We start from the raw sequence: 15,903 nt of genomic DNA, 5'->3' as shown, positions 1-15,903 counted from the left end.
TTCTTAAATTCACATTTATTTTTTTTAATTTTTTTAATGTTTATTTATTTTTGAGAGAGAGAGAGAGACAGAGCATGAGTGGGGGAGGGGCAGAGAGAGGAGACACAGAATCCGAAGCAGCTCCTGAGCTGTCAGCACAGAGCCCGATGCGGGGCTCAAACTCATGAACCGTGAGATCGTGACCAGAGCTGAAGTCAGACACTTAACCGACTGAGCCACCCAGGTGCCCCTTAAATTCACATTTAAATAATGGTCATACATTTAATAAATATATCCAGAGCTATACTGAGTTTATACTTTGTCCTAGGCAAAATAATATTTTGTTATTCACAGAGCTAGGAAATTTCTTTCCTTGTCCTATGTACACATAGCACTTATATGATATGATATATCATACATAATATAGTCATATGTTTATATGAATGATTCTCCCTCAAAAGCAGAAATTAGATCAAATTCATTTTGCGCTGTCAGCACCTAACAGCGTCTGTGCATACTCACTTCTCATAACATGGACAAATTCCAAATAATTTTTGTCATTTTCTTTTCTGGTGGTCTTTGTTTCTGCTTTGCTTTCCCCCCTCCCTAGAATCGCATGCCTCTTGGGTATCCATCACAGTTATCTTTGCAGAGAGTGAGTCGTTGAAATAAGGAGAACTCTACAACGGCAGCATAGACACAAACAGAATGAAAAAGGTCTTAATTTATTAAGCCGTGGTGACTGGAGTTTCGTTTTTGATTTTGAATAATGAGGGAAAGAAAAAAAGTGTTTATTAGATTTGCATGTTCTGTGCAAGAAATGTGTGATTTGAATTTCACGTCTGTGCCTTTTGCAGATTGTAACCATTTTCCAGTGAATTAAGACCATCTCCCCCTTTGAAAGCTTATCGAAATTTTCAAGAACTGAAGAGTGAATTTTTTTTAAAAAAAAGCCTTTGTTTCCCAGAGAATTGTTACAAGTCACTCATCCTTCACAGGAAAAATGTATACACTTCCAACCTAGTTATATGTGTTTGCAAACGTGAAAAATCCTATTCACATGTTGACAGAAGAGAGTGTTTCCCAGTAATGTCACCTCACCAGCATTAAGAGCTAGTCAATGACAGCAGAAAAGTTTTATGTTCTTTGTATATAAATATAGTCTCTAGACTTTCCAAAACATTGGTGAGTAGTCCCTTGAGACACAAATAAAAATTCTCTGAGCAGTGTTTCTGAATGTTCATTTCTAATACTTCACTACCTTGGCATACATAAAAGAGAAAGAGAGAAAGAAAGAAAGAAAGAAAGAAAGAGAAAGAAAGAAAGAAAGACAAAGAAAGAATAGAGGGAGGGAGGAAGAGAAAGAAAGAAAGAAAGAAAGAAAGAAAGAAAGAAAGAAAGAAAGGAGGGAGGGAGGGAGGGAGGAAGGAAGGAAGAGAAAGAAAAGAAAAGAAAGAAAGAAAGAAAGAAAGAAAGAAAGAAAGAAAGAAAGAAAAGAAGAAAGGAAGGAAAAGAAGGAAAGAAAGAAACAACTCACCAAGGAAAACCTCACACAGAGGGAAATTTTTAAATAAGATAAAAAATACAAACTCAGATCTAACTGATAATCATCCAAAAATTGGTCAGGCTGGTTATAGGCAGATGAAAGGCCATAAGGGAGTCATTTCATGCATCTGACCACATAATATAAATAGAAGTTCCAGATGTGGAGAAAATGAGTCTAGTAACAAAGCAACACATCGAAAATATTAGACATTAAAATGGTCTTTGGATTGTATACAAAAACACATACATTTTCTTACCCTAAGACAGCTTGACCCTGTTTTTCTCTAAAGCTACTTTGTGGTCTATTACTTTTACCTTTCCTTCATCAGAGAAGCTCTTGAAAGAGCAGAGGTCATCCTTCACCTTCTCTCCTCAAGCACAATAGCTTCTTCTAGGTCTTGACCTTGCCCAGCATCTCCACACCATCCATTCCCCTGTCCACCCCCTGCTGAAGCTCCGCCTTTGTTGGACATTCCTAATATTGTACATGCCTACCTCTCCATCCAACCCCCTTCAGGGAAGTGGGCTCCTTTGCTCCACCCTAAACATAGGGAATCTCCACCTCTACTTCGGTCATTGTCCTGTGTGCTTTTCCATGACTTTCTCAGGGATCTCATCCTCCTTTGTGCCATCAGTTATCTCCTTTGTGGGAATCACTTGCAAAATTATGTTTTCCAGCTCTGATTTCCTGCTGTAACTCCAGACTCTCATCTCCAACCCTTCCTACACATCTCCAAGTGTATGTTCCACCGGTCTCTAAAATTCAATGTATTCAAAACTGAACTCTTTGTCTCTCTACTCCAGCTTTCTCAAGTGCAGAGTCCTTCTAGACACTTATACTTCATTTCTTGCAGGCATGAATATTCCCCTGCCTTTCCCCTTCCACCCAAATTCAATCTGGTCTACATTCTTTACGTCTCTCATATTCCACCCCCACTTTTTGTTCATCAGACTGCCCTGATTCATGACCATTTTTCCTTTGTCCTGGAATATTCCAATCTATCCATCACTCTGCTGCCAGAGTTATCTTTCTAAAACACAAGGTTTAGCTGTCTTTTATCTTTGACAGTTGGCATTTACACACAGCATAAAGCCCCAAACCCTAAGCCTGGTGTTCAAAGGCTTCATTCTTTGTCTGCTTCCTGTTTTTCTAGGTTACCTTCCAGTATACGACATACATATTGTATATTTCAGCCAGACAGGGTCCACTGACTACTTCCAGAAAATGTCTTATAGTCTCTTATCTCCCCCAGGCTTATGCCCAAGGTGTTCTCTTTGCTTGGAATGTACTGCATTCTGGTATCTGCCCGTAGGAGGCTGGCATCCCTTCAAAACCAGGCCCTGAAAGTTTCCTCCATTCCTTCCTTTCCTGTCCTGCCCATGTGAATTACTGTCTCTTTGCCTAGACAGTAAGACTTCTTGGGTTGCAAGCAACAGAGAAGCCAACTTGAGCTAGCTTAAATGTATAGGATCATGTTGCATTAAGTTAGACTGGCTTCAGATAGTTTTTCCAGAGTCTCAGCCTGGAAATATCATCCTGCCATTTTTCTGTGATTTTCTCAATCCTACTCTGAGTCTCATCATAGTTGCGAAAAAAAAAAAAAAATGGTTGCACATCCTCACAATACACTGTCCATAGAAAGAGAAAGTTCTTTGCCAGAAGTGCTTGAGGAATACTAAGGAAGACTCTTTGTCTTCAGCAAGTGTCTCCGTGCATCTTATTTGCCTACATCTCTACACCAGTTACCAGGGGCCATGTCTTAGCCCATTCAGGCTACTAGAACAAGACACCATAGACTGGGTTGCTCTTAATCAACAGAAACTTATTTCTCACAGTTCTAGATGCTGATGTCTGGGGAGGGCCCACTTCCTGCTTCATACGGAGCTATCTTCTTGCTACAACCTCACAGGGTGGAAGAGGTTGAGAGGGCCCTCTGGGATGTTTTTTATAAAAACACTAATCCCATTCATGAGAGCTCCACCCCCATGACTTAGTCACCCCTGAAAGGCCCCACCTACCAATACCATCAACTTTGGAAGTAAGAATTTCAACATATGGATATGGAGGAATGGGGGGACCTGAACATTCAGGTCGTAGGAGGCAGGAAGAATGCCAGTAGGCTTAGATCAATTAGAGTCCACCCCTGCAATTCAGAGTGGGGTTGATAACATCAAAACATATCATTGAAATGGAGAAGGGATTATTTCTGAAAGAAAAATCTCAAGGATTTTTAAAAAGCAAGAGGGAATGGTTGTTAAGGAGACAACCAACCAATGACAATGTTCCTCATACTCCAAGAACCCATAATTCAATATCTGTTGTAGCGTATGTGATACTCTACTTTACATCAGATTTATTTGGGTTATGTGTGTCTTGTCTTCCCCAACATATTGTGAGATAGAGGTCAGGCTTAGTGCAGTTTTCATAATTGTTTTCTCTAAACTTCCAATTAATTGAAGACATGACTTTTCATTCTTGCACTGAAATACATCCCCCTCATCCAATGGTATTATCATACCAATAATCAACATTTACTAAGTTACCATGTGTCAGCCTTGTTGTAAGCACTTTATATGTGTTGACTCATTTAATCCTCACCACCAACCTACAAGGTAGGTACTATTACTCTCTTTATTTCATAGATATGGAAAGGAAGGCTCAGAGAGGTTAAGTAACTCGCCCAATACCATGTAGCTTGTGTGGTGGAACCAGGGCTTGAGTGAGGGCAGAATGAATCCAAAGTTACACATAAGAGAAGACTCTTACAAACTTGTTCATTGCTCAATAAAATACACCTCCTGGTAAAATAGTCACAGAAGCTACTTCTGTCTTTCAACTCCCCCATTCAGAACATCTCACACTCTTGTCGATTACTCTTTTCTAACATATCTATTCTTTCTAGTTTGTTCTTATATTAAATCGACCATCTAAGTTTTGACCATCTCTTGACTAGGCTTCTAGAAAAATATATTTGAGGATCAATCAATCTCAGATGTTCACCCCAAACTATCCTCTGTGCCTCAAGACTCTTCTTCCTGACATAGTGTCCAATATCAAATGTTTCATGTCTTTCAGCTCATAATCATGAGAGATTAGAACCATGAGGAAATAATGCTGGGTCATATTTGGAGTTCCTTCTGACAATAATTCTTATGGGACAGTGTGTCAGTTGACTCCTTAGTGCCATTCATCTTGTGAGATGAAACTCATAGAGCAATGGGGGCCCTCAAGAGATTATACAACCCAGTCTCCTATCTTCAGTCAATGAGTCATGAACTTTTAAAGAGAGATTTTTATGTGCATCTTGAGCCATGTGCTTCTCCACAGCCACACTGGGCAACACAGAATTTCTTCTAGCATGTGACTGTGACAGAGTCTTCCCAAGATGTCCATACCGGCAGGTTTTGCCCGGTGTACATTTACATTTATTTGTATACAGTAAATGTACCATTTACATGGTATATATTTACATTTATTTGTATACAATTGTATACAATTATATATTTATGTGTTATTTATGTTATATTTTTTACGTTTATTTATATACTTACGTAATATATTTTATTTTTATTTCAAAATGTTGTTTCTTAATTCATGTATTAGGCTATTTATCGATGTCAAACCAGGAGTTCTCAATCCTGACTTCACATTAGAATCTCCTGAGGCCAGGGAGCTTTGAAAAAACTGGTACCTGGCACTATCCTACATCAAATGAATCAGAATCTCTACGAGGAAAACCTGGCCAACAGACTGTTTTGTGTGTTCGAATGTGATTCTAATCATTCTCATCTTGTTAAACTCTTGTTCGTGAGGACAGAAAATATTCTTCCACAACTTAGAAGCAAAAACATTATAGTTCCAGGACACCTCAGCCATTGAATCCTATCGTCCCAGGGAGCTTTCTAAAGAGTACCAAAAATATGTGAGAAATTGTAAAGGTATGACTCAGTAGGACAAAATAACTTATTCTTAGCAAACTCAAAATAATTTTTAAAAATATTCAACAAAAAACTACAGAAAATAGCTAAACATAGCAAAAAAAAAATCTATTTAATGTGAAATGTAAGTGCATTTTAATGTGTTGGCCATGATCCAGCATGAAGCTTCTGAAAGTAAGAATATCCACAATACTAGAAAGTCTTAAAACACCCTTGAATATTTCACATTACAATTCAATATATTTACTACATGAAATGGTCCTATCTATGGCTGAAGAAAATACCAAGAAAGTGGGGGTCTGAAGTCAGCAGTCTGGTAAGAACAATTCATTTTGATAGAAAGAATTACAACTCTCCGGGTCTTAGCTTCAAACAGAAGATAAGCTTTTTACATTTACCAAAGCAATTCTCCCATTTTTTCTGAGTTATGCTTTTTGTTAAAGCTATACTGAATGAAAGAACTGCTTGGGGGAGGTTGGGAGGGAGGCAGACACCAAAACTGAGTTTTAACAAAGATGAATCATTCCAATCAGACTCTCTGATCTAGAAACACTGCTAAATGCAATGTAGCCCCCCCTGCCTAGCTCCTAAAGTCAAAAGCTAAATCCCAATGAATGGAAGCAATCTGTAGTGCTGGCTCTTATACCCAGTTACAAGAATTCTCCAGGGTCTAAAATGAGAACCTCAGACTACAACAATCTTTAAAATTCTTTTTGAGCTGGTGTTTCAAAAAGTTTTAAAATGTCCAAAAACAAGTTTTAAAATGTCTGTATGTGCGTGCTTGTGTGCAAACAGACAAAAAATTACACATCATGTTTTCACAGTGATTATTCCTCAGTAAGAAAAATATAGATGATTCATATTTTCTTCAAGAATCACATAATCCTTTTTATACATGTATGCATAGAAGTCCTGAAGGCCGCACATGAAACCTGAAAATAATTACCCCTGAGGACCAGGATGATGATGGGGGCAGAGAAGAGATTTCATTTGTTACACTAAACTCTTACACTTTATGAATATTTTCATTGGTGAGTTATATTTTTTTTTTAGTTTTTTAAGTGTATTTATTCTGAGAGAGAGAGAGAGAGCATGTGTATGGCCGTATGGTGGGTACGAGTGGGAGAGGGACAGAGAGAGAGGGAAAGAGAGAATCTCAAACAGGCTCTGCACCGTCAGCATGGAGCCCAACGCCAGGTTTGAACCCACGAATCTGAGCCGAAATCAAGAGTCAGATGCTTAACTGAATGAGCCACCCAGGCGCCCCTGTAATTTTAAATTATAATTGAAGTAACAATAAACTTGATAATAAATTCTGAATTTTTAAAAAGCGGCCTAAGACCATACTCATCCTCTCTAATCTGCAAGTGTCGTTATTAACATTCTATTTGCCCAGGTGGGTAAGAGAATGTGAACATAAGTACAAGGTCTTATGCCTACAGGGAATGGAATAGTTCTCTCTCTCTCCTCCTGTGTTCCATGGTGATGCCGAAGCAGAATCTTGACCTCAGAGGACTCAAATTATCATTAGTAATTCATTTTAAAAGTTAAAATGTATCATGCTCCTGCTGTACAAACTTTTTTTTATATATTATTGTATTTTCTCTTCAAAACAATCCTATGAGGCTCAGAAAATTTAAGCATCTTTAACAGCCAACACCACTGGTAAATGGAAGAACTGGGATTTAAATCTATATCTTTTGGCTTCACAAATCTGTGTCCTTAAGTGGACAGAAATTAAAATTATGAAACAATCAAGAATTTTGAATAGTAACTGGATATCTTTCTAAGTTGGCAATATTTCTGCTGACATAATTTTCTTAAACACTGCGTAGTTCTCCTACAACGCTTCTTGAGATTTACTTTATTCGTCAAAATCCACATCCACGAATCTCTTTGAGGTGAATATTTCTCTACCTTGGGCTTCTGTTGAGATTGCTGGGAAATAATAGCCTTGAAGTTTCTTAGAAGCTCAGTTGTTGTTCTGTTTTATGATCATTATTTGAATTATTTAAAAAAATTTTTTTAATTTGTTTTAGAGAGAGAGCACAAGTGGGAGAGAGGGGCAGAGGGAGAGAGAGAGAGAATCTTAAGCAGGCTCTACCTCTAACCTGGAGCCCAACATGGGGCTTCATCCCACAACCCTGGGATCATGACCTGGGCGGAAATCAAGAGTCAGATGTTCAACCAACTCAGCTACCCAGGTGCCCCAGAAGCTCAGTTGTTTGACTGAATAAGCTCTGAGACATCTTAGATCTTTCTGCTAAACTTTCTGCCTCTAATGTCCAGTAATATTTTCCTTTAGGCTCACATTGACAGCATTCTCAAATGCCATTAAGCTTTTGTTCCGATGTCATCAATATTCCTTTTTTAAAAAAAATACAATTCCTCCTACATGTATATATTTTAATGGTTTAACAAAAATTTTACGTGGGAAAGCTTCAAAATATAAGGTTTGGTCTATATTATATTTTTTATTTTATATTGGCTGATTGGTTGCAATTTTTTTTATTGATGCCTATTCAATTCTTCAGCATAGGTCCTTTATTCATTATAAGCTCCTAAATAACTATCCCCATGACTGGAAAGGGGGGAAATTCCTTAAAATATATTCTGCATGACTTTGAAGGGAGGAGTTTCCTCAAAATATATAGGGGATTCACATTAACTTACATGTAAAGGCTGCCAAGAATACTTGTTTAATTAATTTCTTATAGGAGTAACATAGGAATATTTAGTCTTGAATGGCCAGTCCTAAAGACATTTTTCTCTTTCCAGTCTTCCATATTTGTTTAAAAGGGAAGTATAGTACTATAGTGGAGGGACCGGGAGCTTTGGTGCCAGATGAGCCAAGATAGAATCTCAAAGCCAAACAAAGATACCACAAGAAAAGAAAACTACAGCCCAGTATCCCTGATGAGTATTGATGCACAAATCCTCAACAAAATGAAATTCATTTTGCAAACTGAATTCAACCGCACATTAAAAGGATTATACGGCATGACCAAGTGGGATTTATCCCTGGGACTCAAGGATGTTTCAACATACAAAAATCAATTAATGTGGTGCACCACATTAACAGAATGAAGGATAAAAATCACATGATCATGTCTTCAATATTCTTTAGGCTTTCACTAATATACTTCTCAAAGTCCTGACAGCCTCTTCTGGCCATCCTGTTCAAAAGGCACTTGCACATTTTAAAATATTATTATGGCAGCACCTCACTTCTAGGCACCAAAAGCTGTTTTAGTTTTCTATCAGTGCGTGACAAATTACTCCAAAGTCTAGTGGCTTCAAACAATAAGCATTCATTATTGCAAAGTTTCTGTTGTTCATGAGTGTGGTTCACGAGTTGGGGAGTAGTTTAGCTGAGTGGTTCTAGTTCCGGGATTTTAAAGAGGTTGCAGTCAAGATGTCAGCCAAGGATACAGTCCTGGGATGGTCTGACTAGGGCTGAAGAATCCATTTCTAATGTGACTCACTCACATGACTACTGAAGAAGAACTCTTCAGTATGAAGAATGTTGTCAGTCTCCATAGGGTTACGGAAGTGTCCTCATGACATGGAAGTCGGCTTTCCTAGAGCAAAAGATCCAAGATAGCAAGGTGGAAGCCACAGTGTGTTTTATGATCTAGAACTGGAAGTCATACACTGTCATGTGCACACTATCCTACTAGTTACGTAGTTCAGCCCTATTCACTGTGGGAGGACATTGATACCAGGGCTTGAATATCAGGAGATCAAGGTCATTGGGGATCATTATGGATTTGAGTATCGTTTCTCTCATCAGTGCTTTATAGTTTTCAGCATCCAAATCTTGATCATATTTTGATAGATTTATCCCAAAGTATTTCATGTTCTTTGATGTCATTGTAAATAATACTATTAAGTTTTCATATATAATTATTTTGTGCTACTATATAAAAGTACAATTAATTTTTATATTTTCCTTGTAACCTCTGCCCTTGCTAGATTCACATGTTAGTTTCAGTAGCTTTCTGGTAAGTTCTTTGGAATTTTCTATGATAATCATGTTTCTGTGAATAAAGACAGTTTTATTTCTACGTTTCTGATTTTATTTGTTGGCCTTATTACCTAGGCTAGCATCTCCTATGTAATGTCAAATAGAAATGATGGAAGAGGGCATCTTTACCTCGTATCCATACATGAGGAAAAAAGCACAGTCTTTTATTATTAACTATAATGTTATAAATTTTTCATAGATTCCTTTTATAGAGCCAAGGAAGTTCCCCTCTATTCATAATTTATTGGAAATTATTATGAATGGATGTTGAATTTTGTCAAATGCTTTTCCTGGATCTATTAAGATAATCATATGATTGTACTGGCAAATTGCATTGATTGATTTTTGAATGTTGAACCAACCTTGCATTCCACTTGGATATGATGTGTTATTTTTTTACATTTGGCTAGTTATGATTTGAAATTATTTTGTTAAGGATTTTTTAATCCATGTTCAAGAGGAACACTGGTCTATAGTTTACTTTCCTTGTAATATCTTTCTCTGGTTTTATTATCATGGTAATGGTAGTCTTATAAAATTAGTTGGGAAGTGTTCCCTTTTCTTCTATTTTTCTGTACCATTTATATTTACAAGTGAAATGGTATTATTATCTTAGATACTCAAAATTAATTTGGGATAGAGGGAGGGATGAATGTGAATGTAAATAAAAGAAAATAGGCTGCAAGTTGATAATTATAATAAGTTTAGCAATAAGTATATGGGGATTTGTTACACTTGTCTCTGCTCTTTGGTCCATGTATGAAATTTTCAATAATACAATATTTCCTCTTAAAAATAAATCAGTGTCCTTTCCACAGCTCTATCCTACTTTCCAGTTAGTATGCTGAGAGAGGAGGGTGTCCTAAAATTTGAGCAAAGAGGGAAGCAGAGGCTTAGACACTGAGAGTTCCCAATTCTTTTAAAGACTGGACTGGTCATTAGTATCCAAATGTGTACTGAGAGGAGAGTAGGATAAATCAATTATAACTTCAATGTAGATGTGCGATTTAAGACAGTCTTAATTTCTTGGCTATTTCAACTAGCTTTAACACATTCTATCATATATATATATATATATATATATATACACACACACACACTCTATATTATATTCTATATTATTCTATCTATAATATATTATTATTCTATAATATATTCTATATTATATATATTTATTCTATTATATATATACATGATATCCTATCATATATAATGCAATGGCTTAACAAATTCTATCATATATATTATCATATAATGCAATGGTTGTCAAATATTAACATGCCTGAGAATCACTTGAAGGACCTCTTAAAACAGAGACTGTTTGTCAGTGAAAAAATTCTGCATGACCCTACAATGGTGGATACATGGCATACATTTGTCAAGACCCATACAACATACAACACCAAAAGTGTTGCCCTATTGTGATCTAGGAAGTTTGGATAGTAATGATGTGTCAATGTTTGCCATTTGTGACAAATGTACCACTCTGGCTGGGAGGTTGATACTGGGGGAAGCTGCGCACGGAAGCGGGGGGTGTATGGGACCTCTACTTCCTGCTCGATTTAGTGTGAACCTAAACTGCTGTTTAAAAAAAATCTATCTTGGGGCGCCTGGGTGGCGCAGTCGGTTAAGCGTCCGACTTCAGCCAGGTCACGATCTCACGGTCCGTGAGTTCGAGCCCCGCATCGGGCTCTGGGCTGATGGCTCGGAGCCTGGAGCCTGTTTCCGATTCTGTGTCTCCCTCTCTCTCTGCCCCTCCCCCGTTCATGCTCTGTCTCTCTCTGTCCCAAAAAATAAAATAAAACGTTGAAAAAAAGAAAAAAAAATTTTTTAAAAATCTTTTTTTAATTTGAGTGTAGCTGACCCACAACGTGACGTTACTTTCAGTTGTACAACCTAATGACTCAACAACTCCTACGTTATGCTATGCTCATCACAAGTGCAGCTGCCATCTGTCACCACACAATGCTATTTTGTTACCTTTTATCCCCATGACTTCTCCATTCCATAACTGGAAGCCTGTATCTGCCACTTCCCTTCACCTATTTTGTCCATCCCCCACCCTCTTCCCCTCTAACCACCATCACTTTGTTCTCCGTATTTATAGGTTTGATTCTGCTTCTTGTTTGTTTATGCACTTGTAAAAATAAAATCCATTTAAAAACTGACAATGAAAACACAGGTTGTTAAACTCCATCTTAGTTTCTCATGCAGTAAGTTTGAGGTAGAGCCCAAGAATCTGCATTTCTAACTAGCCCCCGGGTGATCATGATGATGCTGGTCCAGCAACCTCAAGAGAATTCCTGCTTTAATGTAAAGCCTCCAATGTTAGAAATTTCAAGCTTTCTCCAATTTAAACCCTGGGTTCAATCTAAACAATATTATTTAGTTCACAAGCCGCAATGACTCTAAGTTCTGCTTGATTCATTTTGGCAAATTTTGTTTGAATACATACCATGTACCAAGCCCTCTGTTAGCTCCTAGAGATAACAAGAATACATATATATTGCATTTTCCTTGCCATTGAAGATTTTATAGTCTGGTGTCCTTATCTTTAGTCCTGTTTATTAATTTTAGAAAATATTTTGTTCAATTCTAATAGGCTGTTTCATTTGTAATAGATCATTTTAACTTTCCTTCTGCAAAATAAATTAACAGTTGAGTTCCGCTTTTAGTATAAAATATTACAATGCTTTTCCACATCTTGATCTTAAAACATAGTCCAAGACCTCCCAGTTTCTCTCAGAAGGGACCTTTTGAAATCATCTCATTCATTCACCCACCCTCATTTTACAGTTGAGGAAGCAGAAGCCTAGAAAAATAAGGTAACTTTCCCAGAGTGACTAAGCTGGTAAGTAGCAGGGCTAGAACTAAATCCATAAGTCCCTGGACTTCTAATATAGTGATCTTTCCATGATATCTGGACTCATGAGTTAAATGTCAACATCAAAAAAATTATAGGGGCACCTGGGTGGCTCAGTTGGTTAAGCATCCAACTTTTGATTTCAGCTCGGGTCATGATCTCATGGTTGTGAGATCAAGCCCTGCATTGGGCTGCACATCGAGCGTGGAGTCTGCTTGATATTCTCTCTCTCCCTTTCTTTCTTTCTGCTTGATATTCTCTCTCTCCTTTTCTTTCCTTGGTTCGCACACCCACATGTTCTCTCTCTCTCTCTCTCTCAAAAAAAAAAAAAAAAATGGGAAGGAAGCCTGGCTGTCTCAGTCAGTGAAGCGTCCAGCTCTTGATTTCAGCTCAGGTCATGATCTCACAGTTTGTGAGTTAGAGCACCACATCAGGCTCAGTGCTGACAGTGCAGAGTCTGCTTGGGATTCTCACTCTGTCTCTCTCTGCCTCTCTAATGTTCACTCTCTCTATCTCTCCAAATAAATAAATAAACTTTTAAAAAAGAAAAAGAAAAAATTATAGATTCCCATTATCAAGGATGTTTCACAAATTTCAGTGGAATGTCACGATTAAATTAAACTATTGAAGATCCTTGTGAATTAAAGGAGAAAAGGGAGAGAGAGAAAGATGAAGGGATGGAGTGGTGGTGGTAGTCATAGCAACGGCATTTGTATGGTCGTAAAATAGTAACAGTAGCAGATAACTTCCTAGGTGCTACTTACTGAGACTTTCTTAGAACATTCACTCTTCTCAATAACCCCGTGAGTTATGTACCACTACGGTACCCATTTTACAGATGACAAAACTGAGGCACAAATAAGTTTAGTAAATTATCCAAAGAGACACAGCTTGTGCACGAAACTGCATCTAATGGTCTTGGGCATAACGAATCCCCCAAATGTAACGTAACTCTGCTAGGAGGAGGAATTAAGTAATAACCATTCTGTGGAGTTGCATAGTTCTTCAAAGCCCCAAGTCCTTTTTGGAAAGCTTAACGAATCTCAGTGAGATAGCTGAAAACCAAAGGAAATTTCAAACTCTTCCTTCTCTGCCTGTTAATAACAGATTTAACAACTCTAGTCTTCTGAACAGGTCAAATATTAAATTAAAAACAATTCTGCACTTGGGACTCATAAATAGGTCAATAGTCTCCGCCGGAGTGGAGCATGGACCAAATACACACACAGAAAGAGACACGTACACACATACACCCCTTCATTCAATTACATGTGTAAACAAACATCACCTTATGCCCTTGGGAATTATTTTTAGCTATCTCAGCCAAACTGGTTTCGCTTGGCAGCCGACAACCCCTATGGGTGGCACCTAGTCCTTGTGAAGTGCTTCCTTTTCCCAGAACTGAGACCCTGGCACCACATACCTCCTTGCCCTTCTCAACATCTGTTTCTACTTCTGTGCCAGCCAAGGCCGCCTGACCTGTGAAAAGAAACAAAACAAAGGTTCATGGGTTCATGGTCATTGTCTACCAAAATGTCTACCAAATGTTTTGGTCCACCCAGACCTTAGAAACACAGCTTGGGAAACTCAAATGAGATGTCAAGCATTGGTCCACCTTAGGAAGGAGCTATGGGGGAAAAAAATGTCCCTTCTTCATCTGTTGGTGTTAACAGAGACTAAGGTAGAGCTGGAGTCCAGAGAAATCAATTTGTAAAGTGAGTAAGTGTTCACTATCATTTCCAAAGCACTGCACGTTACCCCGGAGGTGCTACAAAGTATACAGAGATAGAAAGCTTGCCATGAAAATGTTTATAAGATGAGCACGTCAGAACACATAACATTAGAAAATAAACATGTAAGGCTAAATACATAGCATATCAAATTTACAGGACGAGTAATAAGCATCACAGGCATTCCTTAGAAGGAGCAAAAGTGGGGCTGAGATGACAGGTAAACCTTCAGAGGAGACACTTGAAGAAGAAAATAAAAATAACTCATTTTGTGACAAATGAAATCACTTTTTTTGGTTTACCAAATGAAAAGTACCAAGTCACATATCTCCTAAGAGCTGAACCTCAGGGCATCCAAGAAAACTTTGTCCATATTTCCTAAATGTATTTATTTTCCACTTCTCTTCTTTTCCTATACTCAGCCTTCAATTACCTATAGCAGTTAAGGACAGAGACTAAAGAGGACAATTCTAGGGATGTGTCGTACCCTTTATTTTTGCCACCAGACTCTGTTTCCAGTTTTTAAAACTATTACCAGAGTTGTGGAACAAACACCAGAATGTAGGGATTTAAAGATATACACGTACAGGTCTACAAAGTTTCTATAACAAGGATATTCATTATGGTATTAGATGATTTGAAGGTTTAAAAAATGGAAACAACCTCGATATCTATCAACAGGGAGGAGTTAACTATATCGCTAATGGAAAAAGCAAACTGCCAAGCACATGCGTCTCATATGATCCCAGTTAGTTAAAACAAAGAAGGACATCTGTACCTCATGAACACATTTCACACACACACCAGGTCCAGAAGGCAATATGGGAAATTGTTAACAATGCTGATATCTGTGAGCTTGGCAGCTGCCTTTTATTTTTTATTATTTTCTGTGCTGCTGGAGATGTTAAATATATGGTACATTTATACGTTTAAGAAAATAGTTATTAATACGCACGTATGTACATGTGTAATATTTACCTTTTGGCTTTTCAGATACTGTGCTTGATCAACAAATGACCTAGAATCGTCCACTCAGAGTGAGGCAGAAGACCCACAAAAGGGTCATTAAAAGAAACATTATGCATGAAGAATGGTCATTACACACAGATATTTTAATTTGACAGTATCGGTCACTGCCTCACAAAAGATCAAGTTTCCCTCAAGCAATAGATGAATGAGTATTTTGACTTCTTGGCCATAAGAAATAGTTCAAAACCTCAGAAGCGTGAATTTCAAAGCTGAAACAACATGTGGATCACGGAACTGATCACAAATTGACAGGCGACAGTCTTAAACCGGGAAACATGCTGCTATGATGCTCTGTTGGCTGAAGACGCTGTGACGGTTGCCGGCCTTGAACAAGATTGAGGAGTGCTAGATGTCCACGTGGCCTTTCTACTTCTTTGTGTGCTGGAGCTCTGAGCAGGGCGGCCAGATGGGCTCAAACCCCGCGTCTGGGATCTGGAGGTAGATGGGAGGGGCTCAGCCCGTTCTGCTGATGCACCAGTTCAGGGAAAGTTAGTTGACGCAGCCCTTTGCCTTCCTCTTGGCTTGAATCAAGTCAGGAAAAGTGGTTTAGACTCAGTACTTTCTCTGCTCTCCTCAGGGTCCACATGTTTCCTGACCCTTGACCTTTTTTTTCTGTCCAAGGGCAGTCACCTGCACATGAGCATCGCTGACAATGACTTCCTGCCCATCTCCGTGTCCTGGACCCATTTTTGCACTTCATCAGTCTGCCCACATCTTCTGCAGATCGTTCGCAATGTGTCCAGCCCTTGTTGGCCACATCATCGCCTTACCATGTCGCCAAGCTGCTTTTC

Source organism: Leopardus geoffroyi, chromosome B1 (genome assembly GCF_018350155.1).
Source record: "Leopardus geoffroyi isolate Oge1 chromosome B1, O.geoffroyi_Oge1_pat1.0, whole genome shotgun sequence".
Taxonomy (NCBI): Eukaryota; Metazoa; Chordata; class Mammalia; order Carnivora; family Felidae; genus Leopardus; species Leopardus geoffroyi.
This window is presented reverse-complemented; position numbering follows the sequence as displayed.